Source organism: Carcharodon carcharias, chromosome 14 (assembly GCF_017639515.1).
Source record: "Carcharodon carcharias isolate sCarCar2 chromosome 14, sCarCar2.pri, whole genome shotgun sequence".
NCBI lineage: Eukaryota > Metazoa > Chordata > Chondrichthyes > Lamniformes > Lamnidae > Carcharodon > Carcharodon carcharias.
In genome coordinates, this window is record NC_054480.1 from 15884122 (window position 1) to 15911499 (window position 27378).

Sequence of the window (27378 nt, forward strand, 5' to 3'; positions counted from 1 at the left end):
GCCACATCCTCGTAAACCTCCTCTGTACCCTCGCCGGTGGGTTTGCACCTTTCCTGTAGTGAGACGACCAGAACTGCATGTTGTACTCCAGCCGTGGCTTAATTATTGTTTTTCACAGTTCCTGCAGAACACCGCCCTGCTGTTATATTCTATGCCTAATAAAGCCTCACTTGGCTGGGGTGAAAGAATTGGTCGGAATTATACCCAAATAGAGTCACAGTTCTGCATGAGGGGGTGGGGGGTGTGGGGGGGCGGGGGGGGCAGAGGAGGAGCTTGGAAACGGTGGTGGTGGGGGGGGGAGGGGAACAAGAAAATAAAAACTTGACCTAAAGGCATGGACTCCCACTCAAATTCAGTCAGGCTGAACTCGGCCTGGCAGCTCCTTGAGTAAATAGTTGTGCAGGAAGATGTGCTGGTAGAGTTAGCTGAAGGAGGCTCAAGTGGAGCAGAAACTGCAACACAGAGATGCAGGCCAAATGGCCAACAGTTTCTATATGTTGGAGGTTCAATGTAAAATAACCCAGTCAGAATTTTCGTAATATTATATGAGAAGGAACAAACCACGCTTTGAAAAGACACTGGCGCACGGGTGTCGTCTGCCCTATCAAAACATTTATTAAAAAAGATAAAAATGTTTTCCTCAATCACAAAAGTCAGATATCAGTTTCAGCCTGGCAGCAGGCCGAGTGACCTTTCACCTTTCCTGTCACGGCTCCAATTCAAATGGAGCCCGAGATAGATACAGATATTTTCATCTCACTTCCTTCTGTCGATCTTATTGTCGTCTGCACACACATGCCCAGCCTGAGCTTCTGTACAATGAAAAGATCCCAGCAGTCTGCTAATTCTCCACGGAGTTGGAACATCAGGTTTTACTAGTCTGCATCTACACGAGATTTCCCTTTTGTGTGCGGCACCTGTTCCAATCCAGGCAACATGTTGCAATGATTATATTTTTTTCATTCCTCTGTCCCCACCTGTCCCACATGGTCAGATGGAAGATGGGCTGTCTGTCTGCAGGGAAGACCCCCCCACATGACCTGACTTGTCTCTTCCCTGTGTCTCTCTCTGTCTGTGTGTGTGCCTGTGTGTGTGTCTGTGTGTGTGTCTGTCTGTCTATGTGTGCATGTATCTGTCTGTGGGTGTGTATGTGTGTGTGTGCGTGTGTTTGTCTGTGGGTGTGTACGTGTGTGTGTGCATGTGTGTGTGTGTGTGTGTGTGTGCATGTGTGTGTGTGTGTGTGTATGCATGTGTGTCTGTATGTGTGTGTGTGCATGTGTGTCTGTGTGTGTGCACCCATGTGTGTATCTGTGTGTGTGTATGTGTATGTATTTGTGTCTGTATGTGTCTGTGTGCATGTGTGTCTGTGTGTGTGTGCGCCCATGTGTGTATCTGTGTGTGTGTATGTGTATGTGTGTATGTGTGTATGCATGTGTGTCTGTATGTGTGTGTGTGCATGTGTGTCTGTGTGTGTGTATGTGTGTGCGCACATGTGTGTGTGTATGCATGTGTGTGTGCACGTGTGTCTGTGTGTGTGTGCGCGCATGTGTATCTGTGTGTGTGTATGTATGTGTCTGTGTGTGTCTGTGTGTTTGTCTGTGTGCATGTGTGTGTGTGTGTGTGTCTGTCTGTGTGTCTGTCTGTCTATCTGTGTGTGTGTGCATGTGTCTGTCTGTGGGTGTGTACGTGTGTGTGTGTGCATGTGTGTGCACGCATGTGTGTATGTGTATGTATTTGTGTCTGTATGTGTGTGTGCATGTGTGTCTGTGTGTGTGTGCACCCATGTGTGTATCTGTCTGTGTATGTGTCTATGTGTGTATGTGTGCGCGTGTGTGTGTGTCTGTTTGTGTGTGTATCTGTCTGTGTGTGTGTGTCTGTGTGTGTGTGCATGTGTGTGTGAGTCTGTGTGTGTCTGTGTATGTGTATATGTCTGTGTGAGTGTGTGTGTGTGTATGTGTGTCAATGTGTGTGTCTGTGTGTGTCTGTGTCTGTGTGTGTCTGTGTCTGTGTGTGTCTGTCTGTGTGTGCCTGTGTCTGTGTGTGTCTGTGTCTGTGTCTGTGTGTGTCTGTGTCTGTGTGTGTCTGTGTGTTCATCTACAGCTGTCTGCAGGGAAGCCTGCTTTAGAAATGATAAATGACAGGTTTGGGTGGGGGGTGGGGGGAAACGGGGGTGGAGGTCACATGGTCAAGCAGACAATTCAGCCCATCTGGTCAAGTGTTCCCACATCCAACCACTGAGTCCTCAGGTAGTGACTTCGACATTGTTCCTTAAATAAACAGTTTAAAGCTTCCCCCTCTCTCATTCATCCCCCTGAAATGCATCACCCACGTGCAGAAATGAGCCCCACATGGGGTTGCCAACTCTGGCCGGACATGTTCCAGGAGGACGTCGGTGGAAGTGACATCACAGAAAGCTGGGGGTGGGGTGCGAGCGGGTTCTAAGGGAGCGCGAGAGAGCAAAACAATCCAATTTTAATTAGGTGACCGGGACAAAACAGCAGCGAGGGTGAATCGCGAATGAAAAAGCTCTACTCAGTCTTGAGAGGTTGGATGCAAGATCGGACACCGTGGTTTCAAACGGATATTAAGAGCTGCTAAAACTGAGGAGAACATAAATATTTTTTCTCCCTCCACTGCTGCCTGGAATCGATCTGGATAGGTGTCGTCTAGCAGGCTGGGCGATGGATGTGACACCCATGCTTTTCAATTAAGATCCCTCTGGGTCCTCACTGCAAGAGCCCCAATTTGCATAACATTACCGAGGTCCCTGCCTGCCTGTAATGGGAGCCTCAATCGACTGTGAAATGTATGCCGTAGTGGGCACTGGGCAGGCTGCGTGCGCAATGGGCCGGTAAATATACTGGTCTGATTTTAACCCCTCGAATAGTCCGCCTGCGCCAGGCAGGAGGGGATTAAAATTCCCCTGATAGGCAGGGAGGGGAGGCATCACAATTAAATCCAACCGTGACCTCCTCACCAGCTGTCCACATGTCCACAAGGTTACCAGCAAGAGTCATGCGAATGCTGGCTGAACATACCCCTAGCCTTGGAGTAATAAATCCATCACTACCGCCTCTTCTGCTACCCCAGATGAAGTCAGTTAACTTACTACAGGATCTTAGCTATAGCCTGGGGCCTTCCTTTCCTGTTGACCTCATTCGTACACTGAGCAATTCTTCAGTCAGCTGAATTAGGGCAGCTTGCCTGATGGCTTTTGAAGGTAGAGTTGCATAAGAATGTGAACATATGAATTAGGAGTAGGCCACTCAGCCCCTCAGGCCTGCTCTGCCGTTCAATAAGATCATGGCTGATCTGATTTTAACCCCACATTCCTGTCTACCCCCGCCCCCCCCCACCCCGATAACCTTTCACTCCCTTCCTTATCAAGAATCTATCTACATCTGCCTTAAAGGTGTTCAAGGACTGTGCCTCAACCACCTTCTGAGGAAGAGAATTCAAAAGTCTCACAACCCTCTGGGAGGAAAATTTCTCTTCATCTCTGTCCTAAATGGGCGACCCCTTATTTTGGAACAGTGACCCCTAGTTCTAGGTTCTCCCACAAGAGGAAATAACCTCTCCACATCCACCCAGTCAAGACCCCTCAGGATCTTATATGTTTCAATCAAGTCGTCTCTTACTCTTCTAAACTCCAATGGATACAAGCCTAACCTGTCCAACCTTTCCTCATAAGACAATCTGCCCATTCCAGGTGTTAATCTAGGAAACCTTCTCTGAACCGTTAAATAAAGAGACCAACATTGTACACAATACTCCAGGTGTCGTCTCACCAATGCCCTGTATAACTGAAGCATAACCCTTCTATTCTTGTGGTAAAAGCAAAAGACTGCAGACGCTGGAATTCTGAAACAAAAACAGAAAATGCTGGAAAAGCTCAGCAGTTCTAACAGCATCTGTGGAGAGAAAAACAGAGTGAACGTTTCTATTCCGGCAGAAGAAGAGTCATACAGCCTCGAAGTGTTCACTCTGTTTCTCCACAGATGCTGTTAGACCCGCTGAGCTTTTCCAGCATTTTCTATTTTTGCCCCTACTCTTGTATTCAATTCTCCTTGCGATAAAACAATAACATTCTACTAGCTTTGCTAGTTACTTGCTGAATCTGCTTACTAACCTTTTGTGATTCATGCGTTAGGACACCCAGGTCCCTCTGCATCTCAGAGAATCTTTGGTCAGCCATCTAAACAGAGATATTGAAGGAGTCAGTATTTCGGAGCAGGCTCGAAGGGCTGAATGGCCTACTCCTGCTCCTATTTTCTATGTATGTTTCTATAAAGGGTATGGGGAGAAAGCAGGAGCAGGCTATTGAGTTGGATAATCAGCCATGATCATAATGGATGGCGGAGCAGACTCGAAGGGCTGAATGGCCTACTCCTGCTCCTAGTTTCTATGTTTCTATGTATTACCTGTACAACATTTTGACATTTCATGAACATTACCAGGAGTCTCCATCTCTATTTTTAATGAAATGAAGTAATTGAACCCGAGTTGCGCGATTGCACTCGGAGTATCACTCGCTGCTCAGGCCTGATCCCTCAGTGAAATTCAAACCAAGCCCATGGTTTGTCGAAATCCCAGCCACTCAGAGTCCTCTTGGCTGTTTTCTCTTGTGTGGTTTAAGGAGTCTGATGGGGCAGCGCTGCGCCAGATGTGATGTAACCTCACGGCAATGCCTCATGATGGAGGCAGTAGTTTCTTCCCCTTCCTGGTGGGTCGCTGATGACAAACGACAGCTCTGATTTGTTTAAAATGTTGTTTCAAATTCTCCCGGAAATGCTTTCTTTGGCCACTGGGAGATTGATGTCGATTCCGGTGGACTCCATGAGCCATTCCTGGAGGTTGCCAGCCCTGGCCCCACAGATCAGAAAGATCCCAAACATTGATTACTGCCTCTACTGAAATGACCTGGGATGTTTCAGTACATTAAAGAAGGAGCTTGCATTCCTATCAAGCCTCTTACAACCTGAAGGCCCAAAGCACTGCAATAAACTTGGGAGTGCTGGGCAGGTTTCTTGTAAGAAACAGTAAACTTTATTTACCGAGCTCCTGCTGAAGCAACATGCTTGTTTCGAGACCAAGGCTAAAAAGCTCCACCCCTAAGATTACCCACGCTTAGGGCTGATTCGTCTGTACAGTCACGTGATCCACATAAGCGTACGAAAGGTTTAGCCTAGTACTACTCCAAGCACTTTACAGTCAATGAGGAGCTTCTGAAGTGTAGCCACTGTTGTACCGTAGGAAACGCAGCAGCTAATCTGCGCACAGCAAGTTCCCACGAACAGTAAGAAGATAATGGCCAGGTAATCCATTTTTAGTTATGTTGGTTGAGGGTCACAATGCTGGGGAGAACTCCCCTGTTCTTCTTCAGAATGAGACTTTTGACTCCCACCTGAAGGGGCAGACGGAGCCTCGGTTTAATATTTCGCCTGAAAGACGACACGTCTGACAGGGTGACACTCACTCAGTACTGCACTGGGAATGTCAGCTGGGGATAGTGCTCAGGTTTCTGGAGTGGAACTTGAACGGTACCAGCTAAGCCACAAATTGACCCTGCGCTATATGAATGCTGTATGAATGTTGTTGTTGTTGTAGATCACTCCTCAATGCTGAGTTAGTGCATCTTAGGGGCCATTGAAGTCCCTATGAGAGAGGTCAATCCTCCCTACCCTAGACTAGTAAAGGGAAAATTAGCCAATTCCCTGATTGGTAGACATCAGGTGGAATCTTGTTGAGGCATCGGGGTCTCGCCTGCCAGCTGGAGGGCCAATCAGACAGTGCCGAACCTTCCCCGGAATCAAGATCCAGGGTATGGAAGGACCGCCTAGCGAGAGCTGCCAGCCAATCAGAAGCCGGCAGCTCTTGGGCTCAGCAGCGCCACTGAGGAGGCCATGGCCGCTGCCGGAAGGCCCAGGCACCAGAGTCCAAGGATCATGGAGAACCCCAGGCCGCAGGTATGGTGGGGTGGACGTGTTGTGTGGGGTGTGGGTCACGTGAAGAGTGGGGGGGGCACGGAGGTCAGAAACAAGGGCAGGGGCAAGGCCCTCAGCAGGTACCCTCCCAATGTCCAGTCCCTCGATCAAGCATTTAATGCCTTTGATCAAGGTGTTTACACCCCCCTCCCCCCCTCACTCCCCCAGGTGGCATGTGTCCCACACTGGTTTACCCGTCATGAATGCTGCATGGTGACAGGCCCACTTATATCTGGGTTAATCCCAGTGGTGGTGGGATGAGGCCCTTAAGCGGTCATTAATTAGCCACGTATGGCCTTAGTTGGCAGTGGGGCAGGAAGGTCGACCATGGGCCTTCCTGCCCCGAACTTAATTCTGATGAAGGCGGAGAGGCAGCGAGGTTCAGCTACACCACACCCCACCACCCCCCCCCACCCCCACACCTAAATTAATGCCTTTCCTGCCTCCAAGCTCGAGCACCAGTGAGAACAGAAGATTCTGCCCACAGCCTCCTTCTGTGAAATTGAATATCGATGATTACACAATTGGCTGAACTGTGAAGCCTCTGCAGTACAATAGCTGAACAATACTCAATGTCTCTGTTTGTTCATTAAGAATGGTGACACGCAGACACACACAAACACACCCACACACAGATAGGCAAACACATACACACACAAACACATGCATAGACAGACACACAAAGACACACGCACCTGCACAGACACACAAAGACACACATACACACAAAAACACACATACACACAAACACACACACACCTGCACACAGACACAAAAACACAAACTCACAGACCACAAAAACACAGAGACACAAAAACACACACACACACACACACAAATACACACATATGAGAGAGAGAAAAAGAGAGAGAAATGTGCACACATGTAGGGCGTATAGGATGAAGGGGTTCTGATGAAAGGCCATCACCCTGAGATGTTAACTCTGTTTCTCTCTCGATAGAGGCTTTCCTGACCTGCTGAGCATTTGCAGTATTTTCTGTTTTTGTTTCAGATTTCCAGCATCTGCAGTATTTCCCTTTTCTTTGACCATATATAATGTTAACTGGTGAGTGACAAACCCAACCAAAGGGAGTGCATCAGTTTTGCATTTGTGATTCTTTACCTGGCTTGTAAACACATTGGGATTAGAAGAGGGATGTGTGACTGGCAGGAGGAGATGGAGAAGGGTGATCAACCAGCATTTTGAACACCCTGAGTAAAATGAGAGAAGCCAAAAGAGGAAGGAGCCTGTCAGTTTTCTCCCCACTCTCGTCCCCCCTTGAAGGCATTAACTCACTCAGAGCAGAATAGTTCATGGATGGGGGGTGTGGGGGAGGGGAGGGGAAGCCTCTTCAGTACCTCAGGCAAACAGCCGTTCTTTGTGAGCTATGACAGTGAGTGTTATTTGACTGAGGGGTTATTGTAGCCCATCTTGACCCTGTCCTCACACATCATTCTCTCTTATGCGCATCACCAGTTAAGGTTGTTTTACTTAGAACAGAGGCTGATTTCGCCTATCCTAAATACAAGGGCCTTGCAGAACTGAGAATATCTAACTAGAGGAAAAAAGAAAGAAATTGCATTTATATAGCGTCTTTCACAACCTCAGGATGCCTCTAAGTATTTTAAAGCCAAAGGCAGACTTTTGACATTTAGTCAGTTGGGATATTTTGCTATGTTGCAGGCAATATCTGTGCAAGCTGTCATTTAAGGAAGCAATTAAGAAAAAATTGTATTCATATAGAACCTTTCACAAATTAAGGACATCTAAAACACTTTTGAAAGATAGCAGTCAGCATTCCGTAGGGATTATTCCCTCTGGCACACCCTGGTCCACTCCTCCTTCACCCCCAACACCTCACCCCCTTCCCACAACACCTTCCCATGCAATCACAGAAGGTGCAACACCTGCCCCATTACCTTCTCCCTCCTCACCATCCAAGGGCCCAAATATTCCTTTCAAGTGAAGCAGCATTTCACTTGCACTTCCCCCAATTTAGTCTACCACATTCGCTGCTCCCAATGCGGTTTCCTCTACACTGGAGAGACCAAACGCAGACTGGGTGACCACTTTGTGGAACACCTTCGGTCTGTCCGCAAGCGTGACCCAGACCTCCCTGTCGCTTGCCATTTCAACACTCCACCCTGCTCTCATGCCCACATGTCCGTCCTTGGCTTGCTGCATTGTTCCAGTGAAGCCCAACGCAAACTGGAGGAACAGCACCTCATCTTCCGATTAGGCACTTTACAGCCTTCCAAACTGAATATTGAGTTCAACAACTTCAGATCATGAACCCTCGCCTCCATCCCCATCCCTTTTTAATTTTTTTAAATGTACTTATTTTTATTTTTATGTGTTAACTCCTTGTTTTATCCCTTTTCTAAACCTCTTTTTCTATCCTTTTTCCCCGAATCACTGACCCGTCCCCCCACCCCACCCCCACACTGGGCCATCTGCCACTTGTTCCATGTTGTTCTTTCTGAGAGTGCTGACCCTTGTTCTGCTATTAATACATTCTGCTTCCTTACCTTTAATCCACTATCAACACCTTCTTTAGTCTTTAACACTGCCATTAATACTCCCTTTGGCTTGTGTCTATGACATCTTTGTCAATCTCTCCTTAGCCCCCACCTATCGCTGGCCTTCTATCCTGCTCCACCCCCTTAAACAGTATAAATTCCATCATATTTCTGCTTCTCTTTAGCTCTGAAGGAGAGTCATACGGACTTGAAACGTCAACTCTGTTTCTCTCTCCACAGATGCTGTCAGACCTGCTGTGTTTTTCCAGCAATTTCTGTTTTTATTTCAAATTTGCAACAGCCGCAGTATTTTGCTTTTATCTTATTTGAAAGGCAGTTAATGAAATGGGGCAGCTACAGCAATCCCCCACAAACAGCAATGAGATAATAATCAGGAAATCTGTTTTTTTTTGGGTTGTTCTTTGAGGGATAAATGTTGGTCAAGATACCGATGAAAATTCTACCGCTCTTCTTCAAAATAGGACCGTGGGATCTTTCATGTTCACCTGAGGGAGCAGGTCTGACTTCAGTTTGATGTCTTACCTGAAAGATGCACCTCCAACAATGCGGTACATTTTCACTATGGCACTGGGGTGTTAGCTTGGTTTTTTTGGAGTGGAGAGTGGGATTTAAAGCCTCAACCATCTGGCTTCAGAGGTGCAAGTGTTACCCATTAAGCCACAGACTCAACATCACATCTGTACCACATCTTTTTTTAAAAAATGTGAACATACAGGTTTAATGAGGGCTGTGCAAACAAGCCCATTGACACTATCCTATCCCCTGTAAACTTGGTGATTTTGGAATTGTGTGAAAAGGACGATAGTGCCTCTTTAAGTGGTGTCTTGAAACTAATATCTTTAGAGAGGGGGAGGGAGTAATGGCAAAGTTCATACATGGATTATCTTAATCTACAGAATGTGGCATTTAATTAGTTTTAAGCACCCCTTAATGTTTCTGCCTTAGGGTTTTTAAGTGAAGAGTCATTTGGTGCCATGGTCAATTAAACAGTTCCTATTGAAAATGCAATATGGGAAACTGCAGGGGGTCAGTTTCCAAGATGTCTCCACATGCTGGCCTGCGGCTCCCTCTCCTGCTCCAGCAGTTTTATATAATGAACTTCAAGTCACCCTTTGCTCTGATCAATTTTCTCATTCAATCAGCACCCACAAGAAAGTTACTGCCATTAGATATGATGAAAATGGAGACACCTAAAGGTGATCCTAATTGAAAGAACACATGAGGAAAGGGACTTCCTTCTCCAAGACGTCATCCTTCGTGTAATCTCTTCCAGCCCATAATCCCATTTCTTCTGTAGTCTTCCAACTGCTGTATCCTCTATTTCCTCTGCTTCACTGCTGGTGAGTCCCTGCAGCACGTTTTGCACTCTTGAAATCCTTTTTTCAAACGCTTCCTCTTTCCTATCCAGTGTCTAAACTGCCTCAAAGCAACTTCTCCAAGTCACCTCCTCTAATAACTCTTAACCCCTGCTTGATGTCTTCTGCACTGGCCACAGTACTAAAACGTCCTTTATCAAAATTACAAATTACATCCTCCGAGACTGTGACAAGCATAAACTATCCCACCTTATCCTTCTTGACCTGTCTGTAGCCTTTGACGCAGTTGACCGCATCATCCTCTTCCAATACCTCTCCAATGTTGTCCAGCTGGGTGGGAGTGCACACACTCTTATCTATCTAAACCATAGTCAAAGACTTGCAATGACTTCTCTTCCCACTTCAGCATCATTGCCTCTGGTGTCCCCCAAGGATCTGTCCTTGGCCCCCCCCACCCCCCCTCCCATTTCTCACCTGCGCCCTGCACATCAGCAACCTGGTCTGAAAACACAGAGTTCGTTTTCACATGCACACTGATGACATCCAGCTCCACCTCACCACCACCTCTCTCGATCCCAGTCTCTAAACAACCCAGGTTGCTTGTCTGACCCAGCGCTAGGTGAACGGAAATTCTCTCCAATTGAATATTGGGAAGACCAAAGCATTGGGCGGGATTTTCCTCACCCTCCCACTGCCGGGATATTCCGGTCCCTTCGCAAGTCAGTGGGCTTCTGGCTGGGGCGCTACCTCACCTACAGCAGGTTCCACCCACAAAGGGACCGGAAAATCTTTGGTTCTTATTACAAACCCCATTCTCTAGCTACTGACTCCATCCCTCTCCCTGGAATTTTGAGTGAGGCTGAAACAATATGTTTGCAACCTTGGTGTCATATTTCATCCTGAGACAAGCTCCAGAACATATTCACTATCAGAAATAGCCACTATTTCCACCTCCATAACATCTCCTGACTCTGTACTGCTTCAGCTCATTTGTTGCTGAAACACTCAGCCATGCCTGTGCTACCTCTAGACATTTTTTTTTTATCCATTCATGGAATGTGGGTGTCACTGGCTGGGCCAGCATTTATTTCCCATTCCTAATTTCCCTTCAGGAGTTGGTGGTGAGCTGCCTTCTTAAACCGCTGCTGTCCTTGTAGTGTAGATATACCCACAGTGCTGTTAGGGAGGGAGTTCCAGGATTTTGACCCCGCGACAGTGAAGGAACGGCGATATATTTCCAAGTCAGGATGGTGAGTGGCTTGGAGTGGAACTTGCAGGTGGTGGTGTTCCCACGTATCTGCTGCCCTTGTTCTTCTGGATGGTAGTGGTCGTGGGTTTGGAAGGTGGTGTCCAAGGAGACTTGGTGAATTCCTGCAATGCTACCACTGTGTGTCAGTGGTGGAGGGAGTGAATGTTTGTGGATGGGGTGACAATCAAGTGGCTGCTTAGTCCTGGACAGTGTTCAGCTTCTTGAATGTCATTGGAGCTGCACTCATCCAGGCAAGTGGAGAGTATTTCATCACATCACACTCTTGACTTGTGCCTTGTAGGAGGTGGACAGGCTTTGGGGAGTAAGGAGGTGAGATACTCGATGCAACCTCTGACTTGCTCTTGTAGTCACAGCATTTATATGGCTCGTCCAGTTCAGTTTTTGGTCAATGGTAACCACCAGGATGTTGAGAGTGAGGGATTCAGTGATGGTAATGCCATTGAATGTCAAGGGGCAATGGTTAGATTTTCTCTTGTTGGAGATGATCATTGCTCAGCACTTGTATGGTGCGAATGTTACTTGCCACTTTGGATATGGACTTCTTCAGTATCTGAGGAATCACGAATGGTGCTGAACATTGTGCAATGATCAGCAAACATTCCCATTTCTGACGTTATGATGGAAAGAAGGTCATTGATGAAACAGCTGAAGATGGTTTGACCTAGGACACTATCCTGAGGAACTCCTGCAGTGATGTCCTGGAGCTGAGATGACTGACTTCCAACAACCACAACAACCATCCTCTTTTGTGTTAGGTATGACTCCAACCAGTGGAGAGTTTTCCCCCAATTCCCATTGACTCCAGTTTTGCTAGGGCTCCTTGATGCCACACTCGATCAAATGCTGCCTTGATGTCAAGGGCAGTCACTGTCGCCTCACCTCAGGAGTTCAGCTCTTTTGTCCATGTTTGAACCAAGGCTATAATGAGGTCGGGAGCTGAGTGGCCCTGGCAGAATCCAAACTGAACAGCAGTGAGCAGGTTATTGCTAAGCAAGTGCTGTTTGATAGCACTGTTGATGACCCCTTCCAGCACTTTACTGATGATCGAGAGTAGACTGATGGGGTGGCAATTGACCAGGTTGGATTTGTCCTGCTTTTTGTGCACAGGACATACTTGTCAGTTTTCCACATAGCAGGATAGATGCCAGTGTTGTAGAATCTACATGACTATGCCAATGCTGGTCTCCTACAATCTACCTCTGAAAATTTGAGGTCATCCAAAACACTGCTGCTCATGTCTGAGCTCAAGCCCCGTCCTGTTCATCTATCACCTCTGTCCTTGCTGACCTACATTGGCTCCCCATTAAGCTATGTCTTGATTATAAAATTCTCATTCTTGTTATCAAATCCCTCATTGCCTCACCCCTCCCTGTGTCTGTAATCTCCTCCAGCCCCACAACCCTCCGAGATACCTGTGTTCCTCTAAATCTGGCCTCTTGTGCGTATCCAATTATAATTGCTTCACCATTGGTGGCCATGCCTTCAGTTGCCTAAGCCCCAAGCTCCGGAATACCCTCCCTACACCTTTCCATCGCTCCACCTTATTTTCCTACTTTCCTACATTAAGATACTCCTTAAAAACCTACCTCTTTGACCAAGCTTTCGATCACCTGACCTAATATCTTCTTATATAGCTCGGTGTCAAATTTTGCTCTAGAACACTCCTGGGGCTTTTTATTATGATAAAGGCGCTATATAAATAGTTGCTGTTGAAGTCCCTGGAGGGAGAAACAGCCACAACCTGCTAGCCCAGAGACACGGGTGCTACCAGCTGAGCTGTGGCTAACATATACAACTTTCCGTCTCGTCTGCGGCTGATGTGTAGATGTTTCAGTGTTCGTTGATGCATTTAATCACAACATGAGAATTGCATAGAATAGCTCGGCAGACACAGTAAGCCACAGTGGAATGGTCAGATGTCCTTGAGTTCTGACTTGGTTGTGCCAGTATATTTTGAATTAATTGTTTAGTCAGGACATGCCGGAGACAGCCAGAGCTAGCAGTAAACATCATCTTGGGAGCACTGCAAAGCAACAAATGGGTGTGATTTGACCATGACTGCCACAAAGAGAAACATTCAACATGCCACCAGCCTCCGCAGAAGCAAAGAAGGCAGATGGTGTTATATGAAGTGGGCGTAAGAGACAAGGAACTGCTAACAGCTACTTGAGAGAGGTGGAATAAAAGGGAAGGAGACAGTGGGACTGAAAGGCAAGGATGGGAAGGATTAGAAATCAAGGGAGAAAGGGGTTCAGAGAAAGGGGATGAAAGAGAAGGGTGAAAGAAGGAGGATGGAAAGAATGAGGAAAAGTAGAGAGGAAATGAGTGAGCCAAAGAAAGTGGGAGTGGGGAAGGAAGGCCATTGGGATTAAAATTATGAAAGGGAAGGAGAAGGTAAAGAGTAGAAATGGAGAAGGAAGCGGGAAGAAATGAGAAAATTTAGAAGGGAATGAGAAAATTAAAGAGTGAGTGAAAGAGAATGAGGGAAAGGGTAATGAGGGAATGAGACAAAGGGGGAGCCTGTGAAAATGCCGAAGGACAGATAGAGAAAGTGAAGGAGAAATCGAGGGAACTTGAGCAGAAGAATGTGAAAGTGATTGTGGGAGTGGAGAACGAGAGAGCAGAAAGGAAAGATGGATTGTAAGATTTGAACGGAATGTAAGGCATAGAGGAGGAGAGGGTGAATGAGACAGAGAGGAGCAACAAGGGAACATGATCCAGATTTCAAAGAGATGACAATGAAGCATATCAGAAACTACAGTTCCCACCATTTCTTACTTGTGGTGAGAGCATATGAATTTAAGAAATAGGGGGAGGAGTAGGCCACAACCCACAAACCTGCTCCACCATTCAAATCTCTGATCGTGGCCTCAGCATCACTTTCCTGGCCATTCCACATAACCCTGGACTCTACTATAGTTCAAAAATCGATCTAACTCAGCCTCGAACCTATTCCATACTCCAGCCTCCACTGTTCCCTGAGGCAGGGAATTCCAAAGATTCCTGATCCTCTGAGGGAAGAAATTCCTCTTCATTTCCCTAATAAATAGGTGATCCCGTATTCTGAAATATGCCCCCTGGTTCTAGATTCTCTCACGTGGGGAAATTTCTTCTCAGCATTTACCCTGTCAAACCCCGTCAGGATCGTATATGTTTCGATAGGATCACCTCTTGTTCCTCTAAGCTCTAATGAGTATAGGCCCAACCTGTTCAATTTTTCTTCATAAGGCAAACCCCTTCATCCCAGGGATCAACCCAGTGCACCTTCTCTGAATTGTCTCCAGTGCAAGTATATCCCTCCTTTTCATGTGTTCCAGTTCTCTATATTATGCACTTGCTGCTCCTATCAGTATACAATGTCTTCTGCTGGGTCTTGGGTTTGATAAAAATGACACATCAAGAGATATAAAGGCCAAGAGCAGACCAGAAAAAGGAAGAAATTATTATGCCAGCTTGGGCTATGCATTTGTTCATCTCAGCTCCAAATGGATTAAGTGGGCCAGGTCTCCAGTGCTGGGCAAGATGAGAAACGTGGATGCATTATGTCATGAAGCTCACTTAGATTGGCATTCGTTGAGCACTCAGAGAGCCTTTTGGATAACTTGATGAATTTGCACTTCTGGCACAAAGACTCACTGCTGGGGGTGCATATGGGGAGTTGGGAAGGACAGAAAATCATGGGGAGAATTCAGCCACTGGGGTTTTGTCCCAGAAGTACGTCTTAATAACTCCAATGAGTAAATGCATTGTCCAAGGTGTAACTGAGCCTTACTTGAGGAAGCTGGATCCTGGTTCAGAGTCAGCTGTGCCTCAATGGGTAGCATCTTGGAAGAATGTGGGTTCAAGCCCCATGTCAGAGAATTGATCACATAACCCAGGCTGATATTTGGGTGTCGTAGTGCTGGAGTAAAGGAGACCTTGTGGTGCAGTGGGTGGCGTCTCTGTTTCTCAGTCAGAAGCTCCAGGTTTGAGCGTCACCCCAGGATTTGATGGCCAAGGAAGATGTTTTCAAAATGTGGCCAAGCAGGTTGATTATCAAACCCCTCCAACACATGCCAATGGCAGGCGGTTAGAGCGGGAGAGATTCCTGGTCAACCATGTGATGGAAAGAAAGTGGGAACATCCACCATCACCGTCCATAGCTCCAGACTGCAACATGCATGTAAAAGTGCACGTTGCCACAGCAACTCGGACTCCCTAAACGATCCATCACATACCACCACCACCGATGGAATGCTGCACTGTTGAAGGTGCTATCTTTCACATGAGATGTAACACTGACATTGGAAAACGTTTGGCCTAAGAGCTCCCAGGTTAAGGGGAGATAAATATCTAGCGAGCTCTACTAGGCAGTGTGTGCATTTTTTATTCATTCATGGGGTGTGGGTGTTGCTGTAAATGCTAACGTTTATTGCCCGTGACTAATTGCCCTTGAGATAGTGGCAGCAAGCTGCCTTGGTGGCTTGCCAGGCCAGTTCAGAGGACAGTTAAAGATCAACCACATTGCTATGGTTTAGAATCAAATATAGGCCATACCGGGTAAGCACAGCAAGTTTACCATAGAATGGTTACAGCACAGAAGGATGTCAATGTGTATGCAAGAGCTTCCTTCCCTAAAGGACATTTGTGAACCAATTGAGTTTTTACCAAACCCTACAGCTTCATGGTCACCATTAATGATGGGCACTAACTTTTAATACAGAAACAGAATTACCTGGAAAAACTCAGCAGGTCTGGCAGCATCGGCGGAGAAGAAAAGAGTTGACGTTTCGAGTCCTCATGACCCTTCGACAGAACTAGTTCTGTCGAAGGGTCATGAGGACTCGAAACGTCAACTCTCTTCTTCTCCGCCGATGCTGCCAGACCTGCTGAGTTTTTCCAGGTAATTCTGTTTTTGTTTTGGATTTCCAGCATCCGCAGTTTTTTTGTTTTTATTACTAACTTTTAATTCCACATTTATTTAATTAACACAATTCAATTCACAAACTGCCATGGTAGGATTATAGCTCACTTCTCCAGTTCATTAAGTTTGGTAACATAACTACTATGCTACCACACGTCTGTGTGTGTGTGCGTGTGTGTGTGCAGGCGGGATTACGCACATATGCATGCACATGTGTCTGCAAGGCTTTGCATGCGCCTGTGTGCATGTGTGAACATGCACATGTATATTTGAGCATGAGATTGTGCCTGCCTGTGTGCACTTATGTGCATGGGGATCTGTGTGTATGTCTGCATGTGGATGTCATGTGAAGGCAAGCTCAAGCTGTAACTTCAGCTGTAATGTTCACCCAGGATATAATCATGAACATTCCACGAAATATGGGAGGGTGATGAACATTCATTGAACTCTACTCTTGTACCCTTAGACCGTCAGGAGAAGAGAGGGGAAGAAGCACTGCAGGCTGTTGGGGTGAGGCTGGGAAAAGATCTGTCAAGATACTGATCTGTGCCGGCAGATGAACCTGCTGTATCTGGGCTGATAATAGGACACAAAAGCTGACATATGGCAGTCCATCTGGAAAGGGTGTTTCATTTCATTTGTTAATTATCATATTTACTCTATTAAATACACCTGGCCCAGAGAAGGAGCTCAGTAAACAGTGGCATTAAACACATGATATTATTGCAGCAGTGGACAAGACAATACCTGGTGTCATTACCTCCAGAGATGTCACAGGCAATAACAGCCAATGTTCCAGAGTGCAATCTGTTTTTGCCACACATTTCAGCATTCAGGATGCACTGTGACAGTTGTGGTATACGTGGAGCCTTTCGTATGTCTATAAATGAAGGATAACATTGGAAACCCATAAGTTTTGTTTATTTTGCCACATTTTTTCTCAGTTCCGTGAGTTACTGATAACATTCAGGACCTGGCGGCCTGGCTAACTTTCTCCCTCCCTAACCTTTGTTGAGGCCCTTGAACTGGCTCCTGAGCAGAGTTTGTCAAACACAGTGCTGCCTGGTCAAGAGTTAACCTCGGGCCATTTCTGCAATGTATAATCTTACATGATTGAAAATTAATGTCACAGGAGGAGGCCATTCAGCCCCACAAAGTTGCTCCGCTTTTTAATTAGATTATGGGTGACCTGTATCTTAACACGATTCACCTTCTTGGTTTTCTAACCCTAGATACCCTTGCCTAACAAAAATCCATCAATCTCAGCTTTGAAATTTTGCATTAAACTCTCCGGCCACAACAGCTTTTCGGGGGAGAGAGCTCCAGATTTCCACTATCCTTTGTGAGATAGTACTTCCCGTCATCACCCCAGAATGGCCTTGCTCTCATTGTAAGATTAGGCCCCTTGTTCTGGACTCCACCTTCAGAGGAAATAATTCTCTATCTACCCTATCAATTCCTTTAATCATCTTAACAACTTAATTAGATCACACCTTAATCTTTTATACTGGAGGGAATACAAGCTTAGTCAATGCAACCTCACATCATTATTTAACCCTTTTATCCCCAGTAACTTTCTAGTGAATCTACACTGTGGACCGCTTGGCCTAAATAGCCAAGTGGTTATGGTACTGGGTTTGTAACCCCAAGATCAAGAGTTCAAGTCTCATAATGGCAAACTATGAAACAATGTAACTTCATCTGAAACAGATGGAAACAGGTTATTCTTCCTGAAGTGTGGGTGCCCAGAAATAATTGCTGTACACCAGATGCAGTCTGACCAGAGCTCTATACAATATTACAACTGTACTTTGCTGACACCTCACTCAATTAATAATTCTCTGTGCGTTAGGCTGGCCAGTGAGGGGTTTATTTTAACCTGCCAGTGTGGGCTGGTTTCTATGCAGCGAGCAGGGTAAGAGGCAAGAAACTCCAGCCACGTCAAGAATCTGGCAGGAATTTACCGACTTCCACATTTAACCCGAGCGCAGTCATTAGCACACCGGCTCTCCCACGGGACAGGAAAGTCTGAAGCTTAAGTATGTCAAGTGCTGTTCTAACCCTGGATTCTGCCCTTAACTTGGGCTTCCTGAAGCTCGCCAAGGACACCAAGGTGAGAGGGCAGCAGGATTTGATGAGGCAAGAATATGTTTAAATGCCGAGACACAACGGCTGCTGCCTTGCCGAAGTGAAAGGCTTTTGGTCACAGGGTTTGTTCTAAGGGTGTGCTTTCACTGCTTTGGAGTTGATTTCCTATATGTTGGAGATCATTTATAATGCTTTGGTTTTCTTGCCTTTGATCTACACCTCACAACTGTGAGCTTCTTCAGCAGTGTGGGATCTGCTTATGCACCTCTATCTTCGACCTCTGATGAAGAACAAGTGGAGTGGCATCAACAATAGCAGGAGCAGCAGCAACCTTCTCCTCTAACCAACTGCAACATAAGGCAGAGGGGATGAGCTTAGAGGTCCAGTTCACAGGAGGTGATACCCTCAACACAGGTACACAGGCAGAGAATCAACTTTCTCGACACAGTAAGCACCAGTGCTTCAAGAGGCTCGGACTTTCCCATAAAGGGGTTGCTGACATTTGCAGCCTCCTGGAAGATGACCTTCCTAATAAGTTGTCACAGTCCAAGTGGGCAGTCATTGCCAGTGGCCTCACCTCTAGCTCCTTCCAGGGATCTGCTGGTGGCATTTGTAGATCTCCTCAATCTGCTGACCACAAAAACAGCTCCTGGGTGGCCATTACCATGTTCGCCTGGGTCAGCTTTTACATCCGGACAGGATGAGAGGGCCCTCAGATTTGCTGCTCTGGCTGGATTCCCACAGGACAGTGAGTCATAGATTGTACACATCAGGGAATCAAGGCACCCTCAGATCACCCAGGAGTATTCATCAATTGAAAGGGATTCCACTCCATTAATGTTCAGCTGGTATGCAACCACCGAAAGATTGTCATGCATGTCTGTGCAAGATGCCCAGGGAACTAACATGATGTCTTCATCCTGCCACAGTTATTTGCATCTCCAAACAGCGTTGAAGACAAGGGCTATCCTCTAAAGATGTGGCTGATGACACCTGTTGAGAAGCCCTACCACACAATCCAGGAATGGTACAACTGAAGCCACAGGAATCACAGAGTTATTACAGCATAGAGGATGCCATTTGACTATCGTGTCTGTACCAGCTCTCCAAATGAGTGATTCACCTACTGCTCCTCCCCTGCCTTCTCCCTGTAACCCCACACATTTTTTCTTTTCAGATAATAATCCAATTCCCTCTTGAATGCCTCGATTGAACCTGCTTCCACCACACTCTCAGGCAGTACACACCTTAACCAATTGTTCACTGAAAATATTTCCCCTCATATCTCTATTGGTTCTTTTAACAATGACCTTAATTCTGTGCCCCCTTGTTCTCAATCCCTCCACCAATGGGGACAGTGTTTCCCTATCTGCTCTGTCCAGACCCTTAGTGATTTTGAACACCTCTATCAAATCTCCTCTCAACCTTCTCTTCTCCAAGGAAAATAGTCCCAATTTCACCAATCTATCTATGTAACTGAAGGTCCTTACCCCTGGAAGCATTCTCACGAATGGAACAGAAGAGTTGTGACCGAACAAGCCATCGGAATGCTGAAGATGGAATTCAGATGCCTGGACAGGTCTGAGTGGTCCTTCATTATGCACCAGCAAGGGCTTCCTGAATGGTATCCGTCTACTGTGTCTTACACAACATCATGCAAGGGGAGGAGGAGGAGCTTGATATGATGAAGACACTTGCAGCCTCTTAACTTCGGTGCTAAAGATGCCAAGGGTGGATTGATTCAGGCACATTTCAGTTAATCTGAGGCAGTGCAAACCATCTAACATGCCAAATCTGAACCCATTGAACCCTGCACCACCCCCTGCCCCCTCACCCTGGCTGAGCTCCTAGCTTGAAGCAGTCCCACAAACAAAAATTCACCCTTCTCACGGTCATCCACTTTTGCTCCTGTCATAACCTTCTTCACTAGGCAGAAATGCCACTTGGTAACAATTGGGCAAGTTTGGACAATGGAGTTTTGAAATAAAGTTTACAATACAAACCAAAATGTGGCACTTTTGCCCTCTGTTAAACACCCAAGTGAAAGGTCTTGTGCAACTACAAACCTTTACTCTTCCTTTTTTATGTGCTACACCTCCTGAAGCTTCAGCAGAGCTGGAGGCAGCCTGCTCATGTCACTGTTCTGACTGCTCAAATGCCCTCAGCCAACGTCCCGTGGGTTTTGGTGTCAATGAGGGGCCAGCAAAAGATTGCCCTGAGCAGGGACAAGTGGCAAAACTCAGCCATCGGGACAGGGAGCGGAGATGGTGGAGGAGACAGGAGTGGGAGATGGTGGCACAGTGGTATTGTTGCTGATGAGTATTCCAGAGATCCAGGGTAATGCTCCGGGGACCTGGGTTCGAATCCCATCACAACAGATGGTCAAATTTGAATCCAATAAAAAATCCGGAATAAAAGTCTGATGATCACCATGAAACCATTGCTCATAAAAACCCATCTGGTTCACTCATGCCCTTTAGGGAAGGAAATCTGCTGTCCTTACCTGGTCTGGCCTACATGTGACTCCAGACCCACAGTGATATGGTTGACTCTTAAATGAATAAGGGCAATTAGGGATGGGGAAAAAAATTGCTGGCCTATCCAATGAATAAACAAAGCTAAGTATGTGGGGCTCTGACTGGGAGTAGGGGAGATGGGGTGGTGCAGAGAGAGGGGTCAGGAAAGGAAACACTTTGAGCAGAGGTCCCAGCTTTCATGTGATCTTTCTCTGGCTCCACCTCCTCAGGGAAGCTTGTGGGGGATGAGAGACAAGAATCAGAGCTGACAAGGCAAGAGGATTCTAAATCATCATTGTACAGACCATCATATTTCAGTAGTTGCTGACACCAAATCAGCATGAGTGTTATATGCAGCTGTGTTACATGTAATTCTGTCACCAGGTATCTGGGAGAGCCCCATCTCTCTAGCTCCATTGGCCGGGCATGCCAAGCCCCAACTTACTTCCAACTCCTCCTCTTCTTCCAAAGCTGTTGATTGGAGAGCCACCTCTGGTTCTTTATCTCTCCTTGCTGTTCCTCTACCTCTCCCTGCTGTTCCTCTACCTCACCCTGCTGTTCTTCTACATCTCCCTGCTGTTCTGTGCTCACTTTTGCAAGGAGAGAAAGAAGGGAGCTAGAAGCATGAGCTATGAATGTTTTGAGAGGATGGAAGGTGGGTTGTCACTGATGGCAGAGTGTGTGGGGTCTGTATTCAAATGTATTTGTGCCACTCACCTTTCTTGCCTCAGTCGAATCATTAGACTTCTAGCAAAGCACTAGAACTCTGCTGCCCCTTCTGAGGGGATCTCAACACACAGAGGGGACATGTATCTTTCCCAACCTCTGATCGATCCCTTCTCATCACATGCCTTTCGTTTGTCTTCATCCAAGGCTAGCTTTCCCAGACCAGTGGAGGGAGGGCCAACATCATTGCCTTCAGTGAATTCGAGGAGGATGCCACTGAGATTGCTGGGGAGGGCAGGGATCACTCCTTTGGGGGAGGGGAGATTGGATTGTCTTAGCAACCCAGGACGGATCACACCTCCATCAGTTCATCACATCCTGACAATCACAGTGAGTGACATGCAGTCTTATATTCCTCTTGCTCATCAACTAAAACTCTCTTCTCTCTCTTATAGGCACCAGCAGATCGAGGTTCACAAGGCAGCCCATTATAACTCCGAGCCCCCAAACCATGTCAGAAGAGGAAGCTAAGGAGGAACTGTCACTGCACTCACCTGCACCCAACACCAGTGCAGAGACACATACCTCGACGGGGCATGGATCTTGATTAGGCTCCTGCCATCTGTGGGGAACAGAAGCTGCTTGCAGGCCTTTGCAGCTCACAGCATGATGCCCAAGGACACATCTGAAATGTGTACTGCTGCCTTTCCATGTTGACCCTCGATCTCTCAAGCTGCTGGCTCTGTTTTGACACTTTGACAATGCTTCCATTCTGAGGGTCGCAGGCTCCCTTTAAACTGTGAAGCCAATAAGCATGCTGTGGGTCATCATTATTCCCGCTCACTCCATTTGGTCAGGAAGCTTGGAAGTCAGGTACGAACACCGTGGGTGAGTTAAAAGGACACTTCCTGCTGAAACGTCAGTGTTCCCAAAGTGCTGGCAGCCTCCGGCAGTGAGAGAGTCTAGAAGTTAAAATTCAGCCCAGAGAGCCAATGGGTTCTTCAAGCATGGTGTTACACATGAGCTTAGCTGGCGAGGGTCACTGGTTAATGATCTGAAATGGGAGCCATTGTTAATGATTCCTGTCCTCACTGAGGACTACTACAGCTGCTCTGGGTGAGATCAATTAACTCATGTTAATAGCACATCACGTGATGGAATTCAGGGAGAAGAGTCTTTTAACCTCTGTAATAAAAACAAAAAGTGCTGGGAAAATCTCAGCAGGTCTGGCAGCATCTGTGGAGAGAGAAACAGAGTTTTGAGTCCAATACGACTTTTCATTTTAGTCTCGAAACGTTAACTCTGTTTCTCTCTCCACAGACCCTGCCAGACCTGCTGAGCTTTTCCCAGCTCTTTCTGTTTTTATTTCAGATTTCCAGCATCTGCAGTATTTTGCTCTTGCTTTTCCTTTAACTGTATTCAGATCTCATCTTTATAATCCTTTGGACTATTTGTGTGTACATATAAATTTTGTTCTGTCATCCTCTTCGGGATTTACATTGCATCCACAGCACAGAAACAGGCCATTTGGCCCAACTGTTTAATGCTTCACATGAGCCTCCTGCTACCCGACTTTGTCTAACCCGATCAGCATTGCCCTTCTGTTCCTGTTTGCCTCAAATGTTTATCTGGATTCCACTTAAATCATACCCTTCTATTCACCCCAACGACTCTCTGTGATAGAACATTGCACGTTCTAACCGGGGTAACGATGTTTCTCCTGAATCCCCTATTGGATTTATTAGTGATCATCATATTCTTAAGGCCTTTGGTTTTGGCCTCCCTCACACGTGGAAACACCTTGTCAAAGTCTATCCTGTCAAACCTTCTCAAACTTTTAGAGAGCTCTATTGGAGTCACAACCCACCAGGCTTCAGAGCAATCGGAGACCCGTCACTCCTTTAGCCGTGCTCGTCAAAGTGACGCCTTTTAGTTCTGAGGGATGGAACACTTTTCGTTTTGACTGTGTGAGTATCAAGGCCTCCTCGGCGAGGTGTCCCACAGCACAATGCAGACCAAAGTACCCACTCCTCTACCCCAGCCTCACCCTGGGAAGTGGGCACCTGCTTCACCCAATGTGGCAGGTTTTTCCATTTTCCAAACCGATCGTCATTGTGTCTCCCAAAGTGACTTTAGTGATTAGTGCCTGTGTCCATGGGGTCGGTTAAATCATACATTTGGCTAGTACCACCAACTCATTAACGTCGAGTCCCGACAGCCAAAAGGCAGCAGAAATATCAAACTGGGCCCATGGAGCGAAGAGAACAATGTTTAAGACTCTGCACCATTCTGTTCCTTCAAGCAATGCTCTTTATTTAGGGATTATCACACCATTGATATGCTTAAAACTGCAGAACTCTTGTTAGTGTCTCATTGCACTGAAGTCTGTTTAAATGAATAGGCTATTTGAAAGCAATGATTATTCATCTCTCTGGGGTATTCTGAGTACTGATTGAACTGTGCGGACCAGTGAAGTTCCAGGTTCCATCTCCAGGGTTAACTGAACTCAGCGGGAGTAATGTTGGGTGGCCACTATAATGGGTCTCAAAGCTTCTCGGTAAGGGAGTGTAAAAGAGGCCAGGTCTCTGGTCTCTGAACACCATCCTGTGACCTAATCGGGCTTGCCTGTGGTTGAATATCCTGGCAACGCACATTTGAGTTTCCAACAGGAATTGTGGCTGCTTGGGGAAGATATCTTATGTGCAGGATTGTGCCCTCTAGAGCTGTGGCGTCACCAATCTTAACCTTGTTTCAAAGCCCTCAATGACCTGCTCCATTACAATTTCTGTAACCTTCTCCAGCCTTATAACTGTTTGAGATTTCTAGGTCTCTCCAGCTCCCCCATCCTGCTGATCCCAATTTTGTCACTCCAGAGACTTGAGCTCTGAATCTAAGCTGAAACCCCCAGTACGCTGTGGAGGGAATGCTGTAGTGTTGGAGGTGCCATCTTTGGAAAGAAACTGTCCCCTCGTGTCAAAGAAACCCATGGCACTATTTTGAAGAAGAGCAGGAAAATTATCCCTGTCCTGATCAATATTTATCTCTCAACCAGTGCCAATGAAACAGATTACCTGATCATTATCTCATTGTTTTTTTTGTGGGATCTTGCTGTGCTGGGTTTCCTACATTACAATAGTAACTAGATTTCAAAAGTACTTAATTGGTTGCAAAGTGCTTTAGGATGTCCTGAGTTTGCAAATGGTGCTAATAAATGCACTTTACATCTACTCCCCCTCAGTCCTCTCCTAAAGGCAATGCTTCATGCTGATGTCATGGGTTCTGTAAATCCATCAGCAGTCTTTTTCTTTCATACATGTACCTACAGTGAGAACATAAGAAGATAAAAAATCAGAGCAGGAGTAAACCATATGGCCCCTTGAGTCTGCTCTGCCATTCAATATGCCATATAAATACTATGGCTACAAGAGCAGGTCAGAGGCTGGGAATCCTGTGGCGAGTAACTCACCTCCTGGCTCCCCAAAGCCACAAGGCACAAATCCAGAGTGTGATTGAGTACTCTCTCCACTTGCCTGGATGAGTGCAGCTCCCACATCATTCAAGAAGCTTGGCACCATCCAGGACAAAACAGCCCACTTGGTTAGTACCCCATCCAAAAACATTCACTCCCTCCACCACTGATGCACAGTAGCAGCAGTGTGTACCATCTACAAGATGCACTGCAGGAACTCATCAAGGCATCAATCCACAGCCTCCACCATCTAGAAGGACAAGGACAGCAGATAGATGGGAACACCACCACTTGCAAGTTCCCCACCAAGTCACACACCATTTTGACTTGGAACTATATCACCGCTCCTTCACTGTCACTGGGTCAAAATCCTGGAACACCCTTCCTAACAGCGCTGTGCGTGTACCTGCACCACATGGACTGCAGCAGCTCAAAAAGGCAGCTCACCACCACCTTCTCAAGGGCAATTAAAGATGGGCAATAAATGCTGGCCCAGCCAGCAAAGCCCACATCCCGTGAACCAGTAAAAGAAATTGAGATTTGGAAGGCTGTTTGGCTCTGGGAAGGAGAATAACCAACTCTAGTCTAACTTTCCCTCAATATTCACCTTCAGGCAAAGAGCACTGGGCAGCAAGCAGAGTAAAGTGGGAGCAGTTAGTGAAATATCATGTTCAAATATTTGAATTCCCAATAACATTGAGTCTGTGTCACTTCCTCTCTCTCCCTCACACACAAACATACACAATGTTGATGTAAACTATTACTTTCTAAAGGTATGTTTTACTATATAAATGCAAGTTGGTGTTGTTGACGTGCTGGTGGAGCTATCCTTTTTCAATTTTCTCCTTTGCTGAGACGTGGGCATTGCTGATAAGGCCATCTTCCCGAATTGCTCTTGAACTGTGTGGAAAACTTGGCCATTTCAGAGCCAACCACACTGCTGTGGGTCTGGAGTCACACGTAGGCCAAACCAGGGCCGGAATTTTCCGGTTTCCAAACTAAGTGCGGCAGCGGGCGGGTCCCACGGTGCGCGTCCCACTGCTAGGAACGGTGGGGGTTCATGCCACGTTTGGATGCTCATTTATTAGGCACAGCCGAGTATCTCACCTAATCACCCGACGGGTCAGGAGCTGATTCATTTGCACTGCCATTAGCTGACGGGGTCAAAGGTCCGGGTGCCATATTTGAAGGCCACCGGAGCACACACATCTCACTCTCTCCAGTCCACCTGTCTCCAGGAGACCGTTAGAGGTGTTGTCAAGCCAAAAGTAGCAGGCAGCACCCCACTTCAGCCATAATATCCTCTAGGACTTGATAAGAGGAGAGAGGGTGGGTAGGGATCTGCTTTATCCCTGGGATGGCTCCAAAGAGCACACCAGCCTCACCTCTCCAGCCTGCAATGTCTTCGCAGAGGACGTCAGCACAGCTGGCGAGTGCAGGCGAAACACTATCCAGTGCAGGAAGAGGATGAATGGTCTCATCCACTCTGCTCGGGTAAGTCACCCTTCAGCTCCCTCCAATATCAAACTCTTATCATAGCATCATGTACCCAGAGGGCCAATCTCTTCAGGGATCTCACACAACCATTAGCAGGGGACACATCACTACTGATTGTCTCACGGAAACTTTCAATTCCCACCATCCCATCTATCGTGCTGCTCACACTCCACCCTCAGCCCCTTCTAGGGAGGGCTCAACACACACAGGGGCCATGTATCTTTCCCAAACTCTGCTCCATCCCTTCTCATCATACACCTTTCTTTTGTCTTCATCCGGACCAAGCTAGCCCACAACAGACGGGAAAGATCCCAGACCAGGGGAGGGAGGGCGGACATCATAACCCTCACGGGATTCAAGGAGGATGCTGCCAAAGTCACTGAGGAGGATAGGGATCGCTCCTGTGGGGGAGCGGATATCAGATTGCCTTAGCAACCCCGTATGGATCACACCTTCATGAGCTCATCACATCCCGACAATCACAGTGAGTGACACGCAGCCTTATATTCCTCTTGCTCATCAACTAAAACTCTCTTCTCTATCTTATAGGCACCAGGAGGTTGAGGCCGACGAGACAGCCCATCATAATTCCCGCCCCCACACCACGTCCGAAGAGGAAGCTAAGGAAGAACCGTCACAGCGTTCACCCGCACACACCACCAGCGCACATACACAAACCTCGGTGGGGCATAGCTCTTGATCAGGCTCAAGGTCAGGGGGTTGAGCGTCAGCCTGACACCCCGAGGATCTCCTCTCAGGACATTCCAAGGGTGTCCAGCCATTCAGTCCCCTCTGCCTGTGACCCCCTCCACTCCAGCTGCTCAGGCCGAGGCGGGTGCATCTGCCCCTGAGCAGGAGACCCTTATAAGGGTCCCCAGGCCTTGGGCCACCAGAAGATTTCCGCCAAAGTCATCACAGGCATCAAGACATAGCAGGCAGCAGGCTGCCTCCACCTCTGCTGTGGATGTCGGGGCTACAACCAGGCTTAGTGGCAGGGTTAGGAAAATTAAGAAATGTTGATGTCTCTTTTGGCTCACGGGTGTGTTACCACTAAAAAAAAATTGCACTTTTGTAATTACATTTGATGTTCCTCTGAGTGACCTGGTCAACTGAAGGTGTTGTGATTAT

At 46.9% G+C, this 27378-nt stretch overlaps 1 long non-coding RNA gene across 1 annotated transcript in view; it reads left to right on the forward strand.

Moving 5' to 3' along the window:
• Positions 1 to 27071, forward strand: part of LOC121286754 — a 42571-nt gene extending 15500 nt beyond the window's left edge. The window contains exons 3-4 of the long non-coding RNA XR_005945046.1: positions 21740 to 22157; positions 26800 to 27071. This is a non-coding gene — a long non-coding RNA (uncharacterized LOC121286754). The remainder of the gene's footprint in view (positions 1 to 21739; positions 22158 to 26799) is intronic.
• Positions 27072 to 27378: the final 307 nt, after the last annotated feature.